Consider the following 22,550-nt stretch of genomic DNA (forward strand, 5'->3'; position numbering starts at 1 on the left):
TCTCTGTTGTACCTGTGTCACCTGTATGACAATATCCCACAAACATCCTTAGTCATCAGGGAAATGCAAACCAAAACAACTTTGAGATTCTCACACCAATCAGAATGGCTAAGATCAAAAACTCAGGTGAAAGTAGATGATGAGGAAGATATGGAGAAATATGAATACTCCTCCATTGTTGGTGGGGTTACAAACTGCAATTACACTGTGAAGTCTGGTGATTCCACGGAAAATTAGACATAGTACTACCTGGGGACCCATCTATGCTTCTCCTGGGCATACACCCAAATGATGCCCCAACATATAACAAGGACACATGCTGCACTATGGTCATGGTAGCCTTTTTTTTTTTTAATCTTGTTGAGAATTTTTTATTTTTTTTCCTTTTTTATTGGATAATTTTTATTTACATTTCTAATATTATCCCCTCCCCCTCCCCCTTCTTTTAATGAGGGTGTTTTGGCATCTCTATTAGAGGAGTTAGAGAATGGACTTTAGAATCTGAAGGGGATTCAATCCTTATTTATAATAGCCAGAAGCTGAAAAGAACCTAGATGTCCTTCAAAAGAGGAATGGATACAGAAATGATGGTACATTTACACAATTGAGTACTACTCAGCTATTAAAAACAACGAATTCATGAAACTCTTAGCCAAATCAATGGAACTAGAAAATGTCATCCTGAGTGAGGTAACCCAGTCACCAAAGAACACACATGGTATGCACTTATTGATAAGTGAATATTAGCCCAAAGTCTTAAAATACATAAGGAAAATTCACAGATAATATGAAGCTCAAGAAGAAAAAAACAAAATGTAGATGTTTCAGTTCTTCTTAGAAGGAAGTACAAAATACTCATGGGAGGAAGTCCAGGGACACAGAGTGAATCAAAGATTGAAAGAAAGGTCATCCAGATACTGCCTGTCTGGGAATTCGTCACATATGACATCACCAATCCGGTGACTACTGCTGATCTGAAGAAGTGCTTGCTGACGGAAGCAAGGTATGGGTGTCTCCTGAGAGGGTGTGCCAGACTCTTACTGAAACAGATGAGGATGCTTATAGCTAACCATTGGACTGAAGGGGACCCCATTGGGGGAGTTAGAGAAAAGACTGAAGGAACTGAAGGGGTTTGTAACAATATCCAATATCCACCAACCAGATCCCACAAGAGCTCCCAGGGACAAAAACACCAACAAATGTATACACAACAAGCGACCCATGACTCTAGACATGCATGTAGCAGAGGATGGCATTGTCCAGAATAAATAGGAGGAAAAGCCCTTTGTCCTGTTAGGACTAGTTTGCCCAATGTAGGGAAAACCAGGGGTTTGAGGTTGGCAAGGGTGGGTAGTAGTGGGACCATCCTCATAGGATCAGGTGGAAGGGGGTAAGGGTATGGGAGAAGGGTGAAAAAGGATATCATCTGAAGTGTAAAATACATAAAATACACAATAAATGTGAAATTAAAAAAAAGAATAATATAAAATGTTTCTTGTCAATGAGGGTGCTGAGGGTAACTGGAAGGGAATGGGGGACATGAGACATGAAAAAGGATGCCAAGACAAGAGTCTGATCAAGGTGACAATTTTATTTTTTCCCAAGGCCAAATTTGTACCATAACAGGGGTAACAGAGAGAGGGGGCAAGTGGGAAACATTTACTCAGGCCAAGAACACAGTATTCGTGTGGTCAGCTGATGTCACAGGATGTTAGAAAGGTCACAGGTTTGTCATATCTATTAGTCAGCAGGATGTTGAATTCTCAGTAAGGTTACAGGTCATCACATTGGGTATCTTGATATCAGATATATTTCTCAGCAAGGTCAGAATTTTACCATACCATTATTCATCCTGACCACCAGATTTGTATTAGTCTTCTGCAGCTGGCTGGGGATTTTCCATGAACCAAGTCATCCTTAACTAACCATAATAATAACATCAATAATGTAAGGTTTCAAGGGCATTGCTCCCAACAGTTTCTCCCCTAGGTTGCTTTCGGCAAATATATTTTATATTAGCATCAGAAATTAAACTGAGATGGTTTTAATATGTTAAAACAAGACATCTCATTAAATTGGGAGCTTTGCTTATCCCTAAAAAGCTACCGTAGTACTATTGTCCCTGAAGTCCTGCTCAGTGCTAGCCTTACTTACCTAACTTTTTTTATAGATTTTGTAATCTGACCTCAGGTCTTCATCCTTTGCAACAACTGCACTTACCTGTGGATCTTGTGAATACATCTTCCTGTCAGTGAGAGTTCTAAAAATTTCTCAGACAATATTTCAATTAAATGACTAGTTCTATGTATGAAAACAATAGCCTTAACACTTCTTAGATTATATTCAGGGTTTTATTCCTGCTGCATTGTGCTATATTCCAGTCAGTCCTATATGTCCTGTCTTTAAAACTGCAGCCTAATTATAAATATGCTGAGGAAACACCATTCAGCATTTGTGCCTGACCAACTTCAATCTCAAGCCTGATTCTGTGGATGGCTTATTCTTAGGTCAGGTCTACAGGATGGTGAGGCGGGCCTATACTCACTGCCTTTTCTTTCACCTATCAAACATAAGATTCTCCAGATCCAAGGAATATATAGAGTAAGATTCCTCAATCTCATTAACCAACTATTATAGTACCATCAATGATCAGTGAAATTGGTTTCAAAAATGAAAACATGAAGAATTGAAGAGAGACACCCTACATCAACCTCTAGTGGATACAAGTATGCATATGTTTACATGTGTGCTTCAAGCAGGTGTACACACATATGTGTGCACAAACACACACATACACACCACATTATACTAACAAGTACAAGCATGCATATATAAATACATACATACACACATACATACACAGACACATACACACACACACACAAGAGAGAGAGAAAGAGCCCATATAATACAAGGATTATACAAGTTTATTTGTATTAGTTAATAATACTGACACCTTATATTTGAGGTATGTATCTTAGAGTCAATGCCATTGTACTGTCAAGAATTTTGTTTTATTTTCTCTGAGTGTTGACAAAATACATGACCATAAGTTATTGTTTTGGAAAATTCAATTATATGAAAAGTTACAGATATAGTATTCCCATAGTATTTGTAATGTTCGTGAGCACATACACAAATTTCTACACCCCTCAATATACTCTTCATTAATTCACTAATAGTATATAAATACCGGTTTATGCTCAGGATTGTTCGCATGTTCTTGATTATTAGGTAAAATAACATGTCAACTAGAGTACTATCTTTGGGAGGATTTCATTTAAATAATGCAAGGTAAACAGGTAGAGATTATGGCAGTGTAGCTAGTTAAGAAACATACCTATTTTGCAAGCACATGGCTTGGTTCTGAACCTGAAAACCCAAAATTCTAGGTGTAAGTACACCTGTTAATTATAACATCATGGAGTTTGAAGGTAATGAAATGCAGATCCCTGTGTCTCAGTCCCAATTTCCCCAGTGTTTCTAAGGAACCCTAGGTTTGCCCTAAGAGATGCTGCCTTAAAGTATGACAGATTTTCCGGGTTTGAAACTCAAGGACTTCCCCAGCTTCCCTAGGGAGCCATTCACATGTGCACCTGTACATACAATACCCCATAAAAATAATATGTGTAAGGGAACAAATGCATTTTAAAGGAAGATGAAAAAAACAAATAAGGCTGTAGGGCCTAGAAATGGTAGTGTCTAGGTCTGAGCAGCCAGTGTTTACTCTCTTGAGTCCATTCAGTCACATTACAGGATGTTATGGAAGCACACAGCAGGCCTTTGCAAACACCTATGGGTCTACTGCAGTATTATGTGGCTTTTAATTTTATTTATTCTGCCAAGTTAAAATAACCCCTTCGGTTTTTTGAGAGACAGAGTAAAGGTCAGAAAAGAGGTTTAAGAGTACAGTTTGTCTAACTTAAGCCACAGTAGAGCTTAGGTAGAAGTAAAAAGTCAGAGCAATCACAGAGTTGGTGAGGACACAATGGGCTTGGGTCAGCATATGTAATCCACCTTTCCAAAAATTTCTCCAATAAGTGTAAGATATTTTATTTACTCATCTAATTTTTTTCACACAAGTTTTTCTTCTATTTATGAACAACAAGAAAATAAATATATTAACAATGTCTGCCAATCATTTGCTTCAATTAATGTAAAAGGGAAAAATCTAATTTTACTTTACTTTTTCTAATTAAGAAAATACTATGCGTTTTAATTAATGTATTAATTAGATGCTGTTATCTGTTCCTAGAACAGGTACATTATTAGAAAATAAGCCTTGGCCATTTCTCATGTGTTCTATAGCTTTATTTGATACAATTTTTACTTAATGAAATAAGTAGATGATAATGTCTGTAAGTGAACACTCTATACATGGAGTGTTACTTGACAGTGAAATTTTCAGTATTTCCACTGTCATTTAGGCTATTTTCTTTTGTCCAAGTATGTCATATTCTCTTTTCTCTGGAGTCACATAAATAAATGTTCGCTCATCCCAAATATATCATCAAAGAAAGAGAGAAATCATTCCACTTTAGTGGAACTTGATGAACCTGATGGGCACGAACAAGAGCATGGGTAAAAAAGTCAGTCAGATCACTGAAAACAAAGGACCTAATCCCAGCACCACCAACTGCCTGCATTTTCTTGAGGATGATGTGGGGTTATGGGGCCCTCCCTGTTGGCAGCCACTAACTCTCTATAATTTATTGTCTAGTAAGTGTCAGTGTGAGCTCTCAGCTAAGGCAACTGCAAGCTTCTGTGAAGGACAGGCTCTCACGAACCCTTCTCCTTTAAAATCTGATAAATGACTATGAACCATGGTAAGAGGCAGAGAATCCTGTGACTGTACTTAGAAGACTCCTGTGTTTGTCTTAGAAGCTTACTGGGTCAACATTTTTCAGTTCTCCTTCAGAGAAATTATGGATGAAGTGACTAAGTGCCAAGTTCTGCACAGAGGATTGTGCACAAGAATGTCTGCTACTTCTTCAGTATTCTGATATTCTGTGTCCTTCTAAATTTCCTAGAAACTCATGCACTAAATGTATGACTCCATTGTGCTGAATACTATGCCTCACTAAATACCTAGTGGATGACATTAGATTATGGATAAAGAATGTGAATCTATGCATAGTCTGCTGGAATATACTGTGCTGCTTATTCGAACTTCAAGGAAAAGTTGAATGGTGGTTTTGATCCTGATTCTACCCAAATACACACGATTTCAGAAGCAATGACAAGTATTTACTATACATTTTTCCTGAGAAAAGAATGGGATCGTGTTATCTCTTGCTCCCTAACTTCAGGTCATTTCCTGTAGAAATATGGACAATCTTTTTTTTTTTTTTTTATTATTAACTTGAGTATTTCTTATATACATTTGAGTGTTATTCCTTTCCGGTTTCGGGCAAACATCCCCCCCCCTCCCTTCCTTATGGGTGTTCCCTCCCAACCTCCCCCATTGCTGCCCTCTCCCCAACAGTCTAGTTCACTGGGGTTCAGTCTTAGCAGGACCCAGGGCTTCCCCTTCCACTGGTGCTCTTACTAGGATATTCATTTGCAACCTATGAGGTCAGAGTCAGGGTCAGTCCAGGTATAGTCTTTGGGTAGTGGCTTAGTCCCTGGAAGCTCTGGTTGGTTGGCATTGCTGTACCATATGGGGGTCTCGAGCTCCTTCAGGCTCTTCCAGTTCTTTCTCTGTTTCCTTCAACGGGGGTCCTGTTCTCAGTTCAGTGGTTTCCTGCTGGCATACGCCTCTGTATTTGCTGTATTCTGGCTGTGTCTCTCAGGAGCGAACTGCATTCACATTTTGATCATCCGTCTTGAGTTTCATTTGTTCTAGGCATCTAGGGTAATTCAAGCATTTGGGCTAATAGCCACTTATCAATGAGTACATACCATGTATGTCTTTCTATGATTAGGTTAGCTCACTCAGGATGATAGTTTCAGTTCCAACCATTTGCCTCTGAATTTCACAAAGTCATTGTTTTTTGATAGCTGAGTAATATTCCATTGTGTAGATGTACCACATTTTCTGTATCCATTCCTCTGTTGAAGGGCATCTGGGTTCTTTCCAGCTTCTGGCTATTATAAATAAGGCTGCGATGAACATAGTGGAGCACGTGTCTTTTTTTATATGTTGGGGCATCTTTTGGGTATATGCCCAGTAGAGGTATAGCTGGATGAAATATGGACAATCTTAAACCTCATTTTACTTTAGTCACAGTAACAAACACCATTTGGCTTATAAAGATTTTGTTCCAACTTGATGCAAGGAATTTTGAGGAAAAGTAATGGGTGCTTTTGAATGTATTCATAAAGTATATCAAAGAGACGGTCTGAGAGGATTTTATAAGGGTATGTCTGCCTCATATGCTGGCATATCAGAGACAGTTATATATTTTGTTATTTTAAAAATTATAAAGCTAAAACTATTGGAATATAGAACTGCTTCTATGATTGAAACTGCTGATGGGTCTGTAAAAGAAGCAGCAAATTTCATGCTGCCACCTCAGAAACCTGTGCCACAAGCCTAGCACATCCACATAAAGTTGCAAGAACAATACTATGTGAAGAAAAAACAAAATTCAGATTTTTTTCAGATACAGTCTTTGATTGTTCAAGATGTCTCTGGGTCTATTTACCATGGCCTAACAACTCATCTGATGAGACAGATTCCAAACCCATCCATTATGATGGCTACCTACAAAATGGTAGTCTACCTACTCAATGTGTAGCAGCAGGGGCTGCCATGCTGCAGAACAGGAAGACCAAAAGTTCACCATGGAATCTTGAAGCCTAATGGTGGTCAGAAACGGTAGCTGGGAAGCATGTAACTACAGTGACTTAGTGGAAGTTTCATTTTAGGAAGTAAGGTACCAGACCACATTAATATTTCAAGTGAAGGGAACCAGAAGACAGGGGCACTGGAGCTGCAGGTCCCCCATGATCCAGACACCGCCCGGTCCTAAAGGGACCAGATCAACAGTTCTCTGCACCTAAATCCTGTGGGAGGGAGAGTTAAAAGGGGCAGACACACCTGGGAAGCCAGAAGAGAATACACTCTGCCCGCATTTTTGACTCCAGAGGAAAACACCTAACGCCATCTGGGAGGCCGGTGCACAGGGGCTCCCGGAAAAGGGGGGCACAGACACTCCTGGTTGCCGCCCTCATGGAGAGCTCAAGAGCAGCCCTCCACAAGCAATTTAAGCAACAGGACCTAAGGTAAGATCAACTTTTCTGCTCCAGGTGACTTTCCTGGTGGAATTAGGACACAAGTCCACAGGAACAGCTAAAGACCAGTAGACAGGAAAAACTACATGCCCGAAAGCAGAACACTCTGTTCCCATAACTGGCTGAAAGAAAACAGGAAAAAAGGTCTTCAGCACTCCTGGCACACAGGCCTGTAGGACAGTCTAGCTACTGTCAGAAATAGCAGAACAAGGCAACACCAGAGACAACCTGACGGCGAGAAGCAAGCGCAGGAACCCAAACAATAGAAACCGAGACTACATGGCATCATCGGAGACCAGTTCTCCAACCAAAGCAAACACTGAATATCCAAACACACCAGAAAAGCAAGATCTATATTTAAAATAATATTTGATCCTGATGCTGGAGGATGTCAAGAAAGACATGAAGAACTCCCTTAGAGAAACACAGGAAAACATATATATAAACAAGGAGAAGACTATAGAGAGGAATCACAAAATTCCCTGAAAGAATTCCAAGAAAAGACAATCAAACAGTTGAAGAAAATAAAATGGAAATAGAAGCAATAAAGAAAGAGACAGGGAAACAACCCTGGATATAGAAAACAAAAGGAAGAGACAAGGAGTCATAGATACAAGCATCACCAACAGAATAAAAGAGATAGAAGAGAGAATCTCAGGAGCAGAAGATTCCATAGAAATAATTGACAAAATTGTCAAAGATAATGCAAAACGGAAAAAGCTACTGGTCCAAAACATACAGGAAATCCAGGACTCAATGAGAAGATCAAACCTAAAGATAGTAGGTATAGAAGAGAATGAAGACTCCCAACTCAAAGGAGCAGTAAATATCTTCAACAAAATCATAGAAGAAAACTTCCCTAACCTAAAGAAAGAGATGCCCATAAACATAAAAGAAGCCTACAGAACTCCAAATGCATTGGATCAGGAAAGAAACTCCTACCGTCAATATAATAGTCAAAACACCAAATGATGCACACAAAAAAAGAAAGAAAGAAAGAAAGAATATTAAAAGCAGTAAGGGAAAAATGTCAAGTAACATAAAAAGGCAGACCTATCAGAATCACACCAGACTTCTTGCCAGAGAAAATGAAAGCCAGACAATCCTGGACAGATGTCATACAGACCTTAAGAGAACAAAAATGCCAGCCCAGGTTACTGTATCCTGCAAAACTCTCAATTGACATACATGGAGAAACCCAGATATCCCTTGACAAAAACAAATTTACACAATGTCTTTCTACAAATCCAGCAAAGGATAATAAATGGTACAGCCCAACATAAGAAGGCAAGTTAAACCCTAGAAAAAAGCAAGAAACTAATCGTTTTGGCAAGAAAACCAAGAGAAGAAAAGCACACAAACATAATCTCACATACAAATATGTATATAACAGGAAGCAATAATCACTTTTCCTTAATATCTCTCAATATCGATGGCCTCAACTCCCCAATAAAAAGACATAGATTAACAAACTGTATATACAATGAGGACCCTGCATTCTGCTGCCTAGAAGAAACACACTTCAGAGACAAAGACAGACACTACCTCAGAATGAAAGGCTGGGAAACAACTTTCCAAGCAAATGGTCAGAAGAAGCAAGCTGGAGTACCCATTCTAATATCGAATGAAATCGATTTTAAACTAAAAGTCATCAAAAAAATAAGGAAGGACACTTCATATTCATCAAAGGAAAAATTCAACAAGGTGTATTCTCAATCCTAAATATCTATGCTCTTAATACAAGGGCACCTACATACATAAAAGAAACCTTAGTAAAGCTCAAAGCACACATAGTACTTCACACAATAATAGTAGGAGATTTCAACACCTCACTCTAAACAATGTACAGATCATGGAAACAGAAATTAAACAGAGACATAGACAAAGAAAAGTCATGAACCAAATGGACTTAACAGATATTTGTAGAACATTCTATCCTAAAACAAAAGAATATACCTTCTTCTCACCACCTCATGGTACTTTCTCCAAAATTGACCATATAATTGGTCATAAAACAGGCCTCAACAGATACAGAAAGATCGAAATTATCCCATGTGTCCTATCAGACAACAACAGGCTAAAACAATAAGGGAATGACGCCCATATATACATGGAAGTTGAACAATGCTCTATTCAACAATAACCTGGACAAGGAAGAAATAAATAAATAAATTGAAGACTTCTTAGAATTCAATGAAAATGAAGGTACAACATACACAAACTTATGGGACACAATGAAAGCTGTACTAAGAGGAAAACTCATAGCTCTGAATGCCTCCAAAAAGAAAGAAGAGAGAGCATATATCAGCAGCTAGACAGCACACCTAAAAGCTCTAGAACAAAAAGAAGCAAATGTACCCAGGAGGAGTAGAAGGTAGGAAATAATCAAACTCAGAGCTGAAATCAACCAAGTAGAAACAAAAAGGACCATAGAAAGAATCAACAGAACCAAAAGTTGGGTCTTTGTGAAAATCAACAAGATAGATAAACCTTTAGCCAGACTAACGAGAGGATGCAGAAAGTGTGTTCAAATTAACAAAATCAGAAATGAAAAAGGAGACATAACTACAGATTCAGAGGAAATTCAAAAAATAATCAGATCCTACTACAAAAGCCTGTATTCAACAAAACTTGAAAATCTGCAGGAAATGGACAATTTCCTAGAAAGATACCAGGTACTGAAGTTAAATCAGGAATAGATAAACCATTTAAAAAACCCCATAACTCCTAAAGAAACAGAAGCAGTCATTAAAGGTCTCCCAACCAAGAGGAGCCCAAGTCCAGACGGGTTTAGTGCAGAATTGTATCAGACCTTCTTAGAAGACCTCATACCAATACTATCCAAAATATTCCACAAAATTGAAACGGACAGACAACTACCGAATTCTTTCTATGAAGCCACAATTACTCTTATACCTAAACCACATAAAGACCCAACAAAGAAAGAGAACTTCAGACCAATTTCCCTCATGAATATCGATGCAAAAATACTCAGTAAAATTCTGGCAAACTGAGTCCAAGGACACATCAAATTATCATCTACCATGATCAAGTAGGCTTCATGCCATGCATGCAGTGATGGTTTAATATACGGAAAACCATCAACGTAATCATTATATAAACAAACAAAAAGAACAAAACCACATAATCATTTTATTAGATGCTGAGAAACCATTATCAAAATTCAACACCCCTTCATGATAAAAGTCCTGGAAAGAATAGGAATTCAAGGCCCATACCTAAACATAGTAAAAGCCATATACAGCAAACCAATCGCTAACATTTAACTAAATGGAGAGAAACTTGATGCAATCCCACTAAAATGAGTTACTAGACAAAGCTGCCCACTATCTCCCAACTTATTAAATATAGTTCTTGAAGTTTTATCCAGAGCAATCAGGCAAGAAAAGGAGATCAAAGTGGTATAGATTGGAAAAGAAGAAGTCAAAATATCACTATTTGCAGGTGATATGATAGTATATTTAAGTGATCCCAAAAGTTCCACCAGAGAACTACTAAACCTGATAAATACCTTCAGAAAAGTGGCTGGTTATAAAATTAACTCAAATAAATCAATAGCCTTCCTCTACACAAAAGAGAAAAAAGCTGAGAATGAAGTTAGGGAAACGATACAATTCATAGTAGTCCCAAATAATATAAAATACCTCAGTGTGTCTTTAACCAATCAAGTAAAAGATCTGTATGAAAAGAACTTCAATCCTCTGAAGAAAGAACTTAAAGAAGACCTTAGAAGAATGAAAGGTCTCCCATGCTTATGGATTGGCAGGATTAATATAGTAAAAATGGCCATTTTATCAAAAGTGATCTACAGATTCAATGCAATCCCCATCAAAATACGAATCCAATTCTTCAGAGAGTTAGGTAGAACAATTTTCAAATTAATCTGGAATGACAAAAAACCCAGAATAGCTAAAACTATCCACAACAATATAAGGACTTCAGGGGGAATCACTATCCCTGAACTCAAGCAGTATTACAGAGAAATAATGATAAAAACTGCATGGTATTGGTACAGAGACAGACAGACCGACCAGTGGAATAAAATTGAAGACCCAGAAATGAACCCACACATATAGGCACTTGATTTTTGACAAAGGAGCCAAAACCATCCAGTGGAAAAAAGATAGCATTTTCAGCAAATGGTGCTGGTTCAACTGGAGGTCAGCATGTAGAAGAATGCAGATCAATCCATGCTTATCATCCTGTACAAAGCTTAAGTCCAAGTGGATTAAGGACCTCCACATCAAACCAGATACACTCAAACTAATAGAAGAAAAACTAGGGAAGCATCTTGAACACATGGGCACTGGAAAAAATTTCCTGAACAAAACACCAATGGCTTATGCTCTAAGATCAAGAATCGACAAATGGGATCTCATAAAACTGAAAAGATTCTGTAAGGCAAAGGACACTGTTGTTAGGACAAAACAGCAACCGTAAGATTGGGAAAAGGTCTTTACCAATCCTCCAAGAGTTAGAGAGCTTATATCCAAAATGTACAAAAAACTCAAGAAGTGAGACCGCAGGGAGACAAATAACCCTATTAAAAATGGGGTTCAGAGCTAAACAAAGAATTCACAGCTGAGGAATGCCGAATGGCTGAGAAACAACTAAAGAAATTTTCAACATCCTTAGTCGTAAGGGAAATGCAAATCAAAACAGCCCTGAGGTTTCACCTCAAACCAGTGAGAATGGCTATGATCAAAAACTCAGGTGACAGCAAATGCTGGAAAGGATGTGGAGAAAGAGGAACACTCCTCCATTGTTGATGGGATTGCAGTCTGGTACAACCATTCTGGAAATCAGTCTGAAATTTCCTCAGAAAATTGCACATTGAACTACGTGAGGACCCAGCTACACCTGTCTTGTGCACATACCCAAAAGATGCACCAACATATAACAAAGACACATGCTCCACTATGTTCATAGCAGCCTTATTTATAGTAGCCAGAAGCTGGAAAGAACCCAGATGCCCTTCAACAGAGGAATGGATACAGAAAATATGATACATCTACACAATGGAGTATTACTCAGCTATCAAAAGCAATGCCTTTATGAAATTCATAGTCAAATGGTTGGAACTGGAAAATATCATACTGAGTGAGGTAACCCAGTCACAGAAAAACACACATGGTATTCACCCATTGATAAGTAGCTATTAGCCCAAATGCTTGAATTACCCTAGATGCACAGAACATATGAAACTCAAGAAGAATGACCAAAATGTGAATGCTTCACTCCTTCTTTAAAACAGGAACAAGAATAAATTTGGGAGGAAATAGGGTTGCAAAGTTTAGAACAGAGGCAGAAGGAACATCCGTTCAGAGCCTGACACACATATAGCCCATACATATACAGCCACCCAATTAGACAAGATGGATGAAGCAAAGAATTGCAGGCTGACAGGAACCAGATGTAGATCTCTCCTGAGAGATACCGCCAGAATACAGCAAATATATATGCGAACGCCAGCAGAAAACCACTGAACTGAGAACTGGAACCCCGTTGAAAGAATCAGACGAAGGACTGAAAGAGCTTGAAAGGGCTCGAAACCCCATATGAACAACAATGCCAAGCAACCAGACTAAGCCACTACCCAAAGACTATACGTGGTCTGACCCTGGGCTCCAACCTCCTAGGTAGCAATGAATAGCCTAGTAAGAGCCCAGTGGAAGGGGAAGCCCTTGGTCCTGCCAAGACTGAACCCCCAGTGAACGTGATTGTGAGAGGGAGGGCGGTAATGGGGGGAGATGGGGAGGGGAACACCCATATGGAAGGGGAGGAGGAGGGGTTAGGGTGATGTTGGTCCCGATACTGGGAAGGAGAATAACAATCAAAATATAAATAAGAAATACTCAAGATAATAAAGATAATAAAAAAGAAAGTGAATTAAAATATATAATCGCATTTTTAGGAGTCAATTTTACCTCTTAAGAAAAATCATTTCTGCTACTATTACCTTTCCTACTTAAGAAAACAAACAACAAAAATACATTAATTCATCATCAGAAAATAAAATTGTCATAGGTAAAAAAAAAATATTTCAAGTGCAGAAATCCTGGGCAGCTTCTTTGAGAATACTTTAAAATGCATTACTTTTTCAAAATTGCCATTTTCTCTACTATATTTCACCAGCTCCAGTTTTGTTTTACTGGTTTATTAAATTCAGAATATATTGTGAATTCCATAAGCATTTTTGGTCATTTAAACAAAACCATTCCTAAGGATGTACTGTACTGTAATTTTCCAAAGATGATAGTGGAAATTACAGATGACTAACTTGACTTCTCCTGCAGTACTATAAAATAGCAAGTAGATCCTCAATACTTCAGTTCCCCAGAATGGCCTGTCTGTTACAATGTTTTAACTTGATATCAGTAACCACTGTGTTTTGAAAACCAGTGAAATAATATCTCAATATTTCACATTTTCTACATTAAAATGTTTCTGTCACAACTGAAATATATCCATCCTAATGTGGACATTAACACATCATATGCATGCAGTTAATCTTTTTGGGGCTATAAAATGAGCTTGTGGATACTGACTCAGTGACAAAGAGCATCCTCTTACCTTCTTCAATAATGTGATGTATGAATGGATGTGATTTTGATTCATGATGTGGTTATCACAGTCTCATATCTACTTATTATTTACTTTAAAAGCAGATAATAATGACTAGATTTTTCTGCTTACTTTCTTTTTTTTTTTTTTTTTTTTTTTCTTTTTTTTTTTGAAGCTGGGGACCGAACAGGGCCTTGCGCTTCCTAGGCAAGCGCTCTACCACTGAGCTAAATCCCCAACCTTCTGCTTACCTTCATATTAAGAATTTTATCATTTGATTTATTTCCACATCTGTATAGGTTATTTTTGGTTGGTAGAGGATATGATAATTTTCAGTTTTGACATTTATAGGATTCTTGAAGTGATACTAATATTTAGGACAATATAAATATTACAAAAGACATCCTCAGTTATCAGATACAGTGAATCTTAGGTGACAGAGAGTGTGATATACTGGAAAAATATTCTTCTTCCCTAGTTCCCCAAATGCTCTCTCATAAAGGCAGGTTAGTTCTAGTTCATTGGGCTGAAGAGGTAGAGTTTTTATGTGTTGTTATTGAGTCAGCAATATCTTTGAATACTTTAATATAATACATATGGCCATTATAAAGGTGTTCGCTGCTATACTATAGATTTTCCTATGGATGTTGCTATACTGGTATATAAAATTTCTACAATTAAACTCTACTGTAGTACTCATCAATGTACTTTAACTTTAAAATTTGCAATGGCTATCTCTTCAAAACGACTTTGGGAATGTACTGTATTGCCTTTTGAGGGTGTAAGAATTGGGATAAAATTTATTTTAATTTCTTTTCCATTGCTATGTATTAGACAGACACAGTGTTCATAATATTTTTCTGAATTTTAGGTATGCTTTGGAGATCTTACGTTTTTTTTTAGTGTGCTATGTAATGCCAAAAATTATAAAAATAACCACATACATTAAAAGCTTTCTCTGATGTTGCCAAAGAAGTTTATTCCCTTCTTACATTTCTCACCTTGACTTCCTTTTTATCAGTAACTGGATGTTTTTGAAGTGCTCAATTGGAAAGAATATTCCCATCTATTTGGAGACCAAAGGTAAGAGTAGAACGCTACCTGTGGAATTATTGCAACTTTGGCATCTATTACATGGAACATACCAAAAAATAAATGCCTACCTGGGGGTTAAGTTAAATTTGTAGAAAATGTCTCAGGCTATAATGTTTGCTTCTTCAGGTGCTATTGATACTGCCTAACACAGCACCATTTACTCTGTGAAGATCCATAACAATTGTATTGAATGTAGGATATGATCCCCTGTGTTACACAGATCTCAGATGATGAAGAGTGATGTGAAAGCCAGTAGCCAAGGAACAGCTTGTGAAATCATTATAGCAAATCCATGATAAGTGTCCTTCAGGGATGAGCATGTAGTAGTCTGCTTTTTGGAAGTTTCACTTACATTAACCTCTAGTGCATTGTACTCAGCATTTAAAGTTAACATGTGATCTTCAGGAAAGGGGGTTTTAGAGCCTAAGTATTTACTTGTAAAGCAACTGCTAGAAAGGAGCAATGAGGTCCTTTTGATTTTCCCCTGAGCATTCTCTACAATACTTTACTTTATGACAGAGATAATGCAAAAGATAAAGGAAAAGAAAATCAGATATATGTTATACATTGTCTATGAAGTATTTTTTGAGGATTTTAATTGTAATGTTAAAAGTGTGCATACTCAGGGCATTGGATTTTTAAAAAACTGGTTTTCAATCATGTAATCTTTTTTAAATATCTTAAAGAGCTAGGGTGGACCTTGCTGTATACTTTGTGGCAGTTTTCTCAGAAAATTGAACTTCCTCAGTCAGGCTGGAGCAATGGCTCCTAGAAACAACCTCCACACAGCAGCAAGTGCTGTGGTTCAAATGCTTGATAATTGTTTGGGATAATTCAGTTGGTGAATTGTCAAGCTTTTGTGGGTACCATACAGTACTTTAAGTTTCCAGGGAATGATCTACCACCAAACGTCTGTGCTTGTGTTGGTTTTGTTTGTTTTGATTTGGGTTTTTCCTCAAATTTTATTTGTTTGTTTTATTTTTGTGTTGCCCAAGATGACCTTGTTTCCTGATTCTCCTGCCTTTGCCTCCTAAGTGCTGGAGTAACAGGAATGCCCTACATGCTCATTAACTCTATTCCAGTTCTCATTGTACAACTGTGTAGAACCAACTTGATCCATTAAAGAAGTTCAAACTAGCTTGCAATTCTGATACCATGACAGCATTGTTAGGTCACACAGTCTAGTCCTTAGTCTCATAAACTTGGATGTCTTCTTGTTGTAGAGTTGTTAGGAAGAACATATTAAGAGTGTTCAAAAGAATAAATGTTCATTTACTGAAGTCTAAACATTTTTGGCTTTTAAAAATCGCTGTGAAATAATGATTTCAGCTTGAAAATCTTAAGTGGTAGAAATCAGTCTCCCCCTTTCTCTGAAGACTCTCTTCATATTTCTTAGTATTCTGGCTTTTCTGCCCAAACTGCCAGTACAATAGTGACCCCTGAGGGGCTGATACACACCTCCATGGTATTTTCTGCCCCCTCACATACCTTTTTCCCTATAACTTTGTTTCTCTTTTACTGTACCTGGATTTTTATGCTATCCATTTTAGAAAATAAGGACTAGTTCTGTTCCATTATTCTAAACTTTTAGAATGTACACACAGTGGATGTGAATTAAACTATATGAATCATGCTGTATAGTCAGGTTCAAAGAGCTGATGAGTTTTGCCAATTACTGTGAGTGTTGCTATTGTTGCATTGTTGTACACGGCCATAAATCCTGTGCATTTATGTTTGGTTTTCGTTAACTAGCTGACGTTTACTTGAATTAAGATTCATTTTTTTAAATGAATGAGAATCTACATAAAGGCAAACAAACAAAAAACAAGCAAACAAAAAATAAGAGTCTGCCATGGATCAGAAAATGTCGACATTTAGGTCAAGTGCTCTCTTGATAGAGAGTTTCTCAAGCACACAAGAAGCCAGAGGCTTCAAGTTTAGTAAAAAACAAAAACAAAAACAAAAAAATCAAACAAACTAACCAAAAAACAGGAATTGTGAAGAACATTAAATATTAACATCTGGCCTTCAAATATGTGCATCCCCAAACCTACTCACAAGCATTTCTATAATACATTGAAACGCAAACACACACACACACACACACACACACACACACACACACAGCACACACATACACTAGGTGACTGAAAATTTAAGGCTATCTTAGCACAGGTTTCCTTCCAGCTAGAATTTCAAATTTGCTCATAGTCAGTAAATCAAACAAGTAAACACTTGCTCCACTTTCTGGATATTATAGCAAACCAAGATTATACTCACACAGTTAATATCCTAATTTGGACAATATCCAGAGAGTAGTGGTATCTGAACTGTATAACCTTTTTCATTCTATGCACTGCAGGAGCATGCAGTCTTCCCAGGTCAGTGTGTGACTTTCAAAACAAAACCCAGAGACTTAATTTGGAATGAAAAAAAAGGGAAAGAAAGTATGTGTTGCCTGTGGTTGATGAAGAAACACTCTGGCTTCAAGAGCCATAGTGGAGTATTACCTTTCTCTAAGTAAACTAATTCCTTGACAAGTATTTAATGTTATTCACAGTGTTAACAACAAATATTGTGATGACCGTTTTTATTGTTTTTTGAGTGTGAATATTTGAAACATGCATATGAAACGAATACTATCAGCACCAATACCCAGTGATGATACAAGGTCTCATCAATTCTATTTTAACTACACTCAGAATCATTTGCTCCAGTTTGGATATGTGAAAGAGTGCTTAGATCAAATCACCCCATGACATAGAATCACACCAGCACATATTCCTTGAAGATCAGAATCCATTATTACTCTTAGGTAGCCTCATTATAATGATAAATCTAGTAGGTCAATTCACAAAACATTTTAGACATGTGGATGTTGGTGCTTTAGTTGTTGGTCAGAAGTTTGCTTGTTTCTCCTTTTCAAAGAGCTAATGGCAAAGATTTCTCTAAGTTTGTTTTGATTTAATGATCTCTCTTCTTTCACTTTTTATTTTTTCCTTGAAACAGTGTATTAAAGGAAACATATTTATCATGCAGACATCCTGGCCATCCCTCTGGTCTGATCTAACAAGCTCTCTGTTGCTATAAATTGGTGTTCACATTTAATGAGACTCACAGACACTTTGGCAAGAATTCTTCACACGTGGTTTGTATATCTCCATCAGAGACAGACATTGTTCAGATGGCTTAGAGGTCATTTGGGCTTCCTTGAATATTAACGATTACTACTTAAAGCATTAATTTTTTTAGGGTCAAATAAATTAACAGTGAAAGTGAATTATGTTGGTTTCCCTCCTATTAACTTGGATACACTACAGAAAAAAAATTGCTTATGGTTTGGGTATTTAAAGTGCAGTTTATAGAAGCAAAAAACAATGTCTTTTCAGTTGCTTTACATACCAATTTTAAATCTGTGATTCATGTCTCTAGTATCCTTTAAGTGACTGTGAAGATGGGAATGAATAATGAGTATGCAGTGTGTTATTTATCATATTTGATGCCTAAATTGCCCAATCTCAGCCAGCAGTAAGTACTCATTTTATATTTGATTATTCAGTCATATTAATGCAATGCTGATTATATCTCAGAGTTTCTTGTTATGGAATGGTGGGGCAATTCTGAAGTCATCTTTTCGTGCTTTGCAATGGTCAGTGTTGAAAGAGAAACATCTTGCTTTAGAGACATATGACTTTAAGCAGCAAGCATCAGAGTCTGGGTGTTTTCACAGGCTTGCTGCCCCTTCTTAGAGTTTTCGTGGAAAGAAAAAAGAAAAAATCTCTAGAGTTAATATAATTCTTTTGGAAGGAAACTACATTAAAAGTTCATACTGCAATTTCCTGTTCACATTCTGAACAACATACATTTTTTTTGTCTTCCTTGTCATTTCTTTTTCTTTTTTCTTTTTTCTTTTTCTTTTCTTTTTTTTTTTTTTTCAGTGCTCTACCACTGAGCTAAATTCCCAACTCCTTCCTTGTCATTTCTTATCATCTTATACTGGTCTTCAGTGCATCAAGTGAAGCACCCATTGCTTCATTCCATCCCAGTCTATCAGTAATGGTTGTGAGGCGGCAGTGATATGAACATTACAATTTACAATAAGAATAAAGAATCACAACAGCATGCATATTGTCTTGATTTACACTTTTCTTTTTCTCATCTCACGTTTTAGGATAATTAAGTTATTTTACATATGCTGAAAATTTGTGTTTGTGTCATCAGTTTCTATGTGCATTTATTTATCTGTTTCAGTTTCCTAATTTGGGGATTGATATCCAATCCCAAGGTGCTTTAAAGTTCTTGGAACTATATTTTATTTTCAGAATAGCCAAATGTCTATTCCTATTTCATGCATTAATTCCCACGCCAGGTAACGATAATCTTCTGCTTAATTACATATTTTCATATAATTGTGAGTATGTTGTGCACATTTACACACAAATATGCACATGTTTTTTGTATTCATAAGTACATATTTAATATACATCCACACAGAAGAATATAATTATTTGCTCCTTATTTATAGTCAACTATATTTCTCTTCACCTTGTTTCTCCCATTTAAATATAATCAGAACATCATGTGCACTATTAATATGAGACATATAATCTATTTTATAGTTTATTATTGACTGTTTTAGAGATTTACTCAAAGTTATTCAAACAGTTTATTGCTAACGGTCATTTAGAGTGTTTGCATTTGCACTTTTGCTAATAAATTCTGTGCCTATGCTTTGCAATAGGTACTTAGAATCTGAAATATTTGAGTCAGAGAACAAATGTTCTAGTAACCTCAAAAGACCTTACCAAATTCTTCTACATGGACACTTAATTAGGACACATATTTTTCTTTAGTTTATGCTTTATGTGAATGTGAGTATGTACATGCTATATCATCCCTGCCGAAGTTAGAAGACAACTGAACGTGTTGGTTCTCCTTTCTGCTTTATTTCTTACTGTTTCTTACTTGTTTGCTGCAAAATATACTAGGATATCTAGCCTGTGGAAATTCTCATGTTTCTAACACCTATCTCACCGTAATAATAGGATTCTAAGCAGATTTTACTGCCCATCTTTACAAGTGTTTTAGAGACTTGAGTCAGATCCTTTTGCTTACAGCCCCCATTGCTATACCCACTGGGTCATTCTCCAATCCTTTCACACAATTTGATTCTTATGATCTGCTTCCTGGTCTTTATTTAGATAGGGTATTTCATATTTTACTTTTATATCCCTGGCCAAGGTTCTGAATACAAAATTGGATGCACTGACTTGTCTTCTGCACAAAACATGTTAATTTATCAACTTTTTTCATAATTTTCAATATGTTCTCTTGGACATTTCAGTTGTATATTAATCATGAAAGTATTTTATATGGCAAAGTCATGTATCATATTAAGTACATTTTAAGTTAAGGTCATTATGAGCATTACCATTGAGAATAGATATTTTATTTTACAACTTGAAAAAATACCCATGTTTTCAGAATTAAGGACATTATATAATCAAAGAAGTCAAGCATCTACCTTTATTTCTTCCATCAATTCTCTTAAAAACTTGAGTAAGATTTTTGTTTACTCATATTTTTTTGTGTATTTTTTTGCTTATATACTTACAACTTATATGCAAGCATATAAATGTATAAGACACATATGTTTGAGTAGACACTATTGAATATTCATTTCAAATAATAGAATCTAAATGCAAATCATAAATGAAGGAGTGCAAAAGCAAAGTTTCTAGTTCAAAGTTGGTTAAATTTATAAATAAGATATGCCAACTGTGAAACAGAATGAATCCCAAATGTGCAATGACATACATTTGTACATTACAGGACTTTGATTAGTGAAAAATAATGTTGTAGATTTTTTATACTCTATACATTGAAGACTGTAAGTATCCTGAAGACATGTGTGGGTAAGGGTTAAGAGTTGTAAGAAGAGGAGGTGAGAAAATGACTGCAAGTTAAGCATTTGACACTTTAATAATGCTGAAGACGTAAATTTATTATGGAAATCACAAGAGAAAAACCTGGGAAGAGTGGGACAAACTTGTAATACCATTATTGAGAAGACAGAGGTTTGAGGATTCCTGTGTCTCACTGGCTAAATAGTCAAGCTTAATTAGAGTCATGGTCTCCTTGAGAAACCTTGTCTCAAAGTGCAAGTGGGTCTGGAGAGATGAATGAGCAGTTAAGAGTATTTGGTGGTCTTAATATAACATGCTCTTCTGACTCATCAAAAACAAACATATGTGCCTAAATATCAATATAATGATTCTTATATTTAAAATGTAGATGGCCCTTGAAGAATACTTGCTGAGGTTGTCCTCTGGTCTCCACATGTGCATACACATACACACACATGTGCATATTCTCTCTCTCTCTTTCTCTCCTCTCTCTCTCTCTATCTCTATCTATCTATCTCTATCTTTGCCTCTTCCCCAGCATTGACAAAGATCAGCATTTAATCACAGATATTGTTGAGAGAGAGAGAGAGAGAGAGAGAGAGAGAGAGAGAGAGAGAGAGAGAGAGAGAGATACACACCACATGGAAAGACAACTGAAGACTGCAAAGGTATTTATCATCATATCAAATGTCTCATTTAACAATGTGGCCAAAATGCCAGAACATTCAGAAGAATATTGTTCCTACTCAGGTATGTCATTATACAGGACTCTGGAAGTCCACCTTCATTAAAATAAGTGAATTTCTTAAAACTCAGATAAAAATATTGAGGAAAAATACTACAGAGAAAAGATCCATTTGATTTTACATTTTGGTTCTAAATAGAAATTGTGAACTTGATATCTGACAGAAGTTTATTTCCTATTGTACCTCCAAAACAGGTGAAATGTAAAGACTTTCTAAGCCACTGACAAAGTGTCACTAAGCTTTGAGTTAGCTGTGACAGCATTGCAGACTGAGTCAATGTGCCTTTTGGGACTAGAAATAGATGATCTTCTCTAAATATAAAGGTGATTGTTTATTTTATTGTTTGTTTCTTTGTCTGTTTTTAATGGAAGCTTTTTCTTCTGTAATAGAGTTTTACCTCTTATCACATGTTCTAGAGCACATACTTCCCTAAATCCTTAATGCATCAATACATACAATTAAAATGTAAGTTAGAAACATAAAGCTTTCTGGATTCTGGAGGGAAAGATGGAGTCTTTTAATCTAATCACTTACTTGCTAAACAAATAAATATGGCTTGGGAGATGGCTCTGTAGGTAAATCACTTTACACAAAAGTATCAGTGTCAGAGTTACATTGCTTGAAACACATAAATGTTGAACATATGTGAAGCCTATTCTGAGACCAGTAAGTAGAAAGCTTAGTCAGAGAATACCCTCATAAGCCTGTAGCCAAATCAGGAGATTCTTTGAGCTCCAGACCTTCAGAAGACTCTGTCTCTGTAAATAAAACTTGGGAGGTATCAAGCAGTATACTAGATATCAACTTCAGTCTTCTACATGCAGGAACATACACAAACATATGAATATGCATGCACACATGTATACAGACTACACACTATTATGCAACAAATATAAATTAATTGATTAATTAATTAATTAATGCAATGGGGTATGTTGTATGACTTGCTTCATGGAATGGTGAAAAAAAATTGACTTCTCTT

The 22,550-nt window shown here is 36.6% G+C and overlaps 2 pseudogenes; both read left to right on the forward strand.

Moving 5' to 3' along the window:
* Positions 1-857: 857 nt before the first annotated feature.
* Positions 858-6,740, forward strand: LOC116910949 (annotated as a pseudogene).
* A 434-nt stretch (positions 6,741-7,174) lies between these two features.
* Positions 7,175-22,550, forward strand: part of LOC116910950 — a 29,248-nt pseudogene continuing 13,872 nt past the window's right edge.

The sequence above is a fragment of the Rattus rattus genome, chromosome 10, assembly GCF_011064425.1.
Source record: "Rattus rattus isolate New Zealand chromosome 10, Rrattus_CSIRO_v1, whole genome shotgun sequence".
NCBI classification, from domain to species: Eukaryota; Metazoa; Chordata; class Mammalia; order Rodentia; family Muridae; genus Rattus; species Rattus rattus.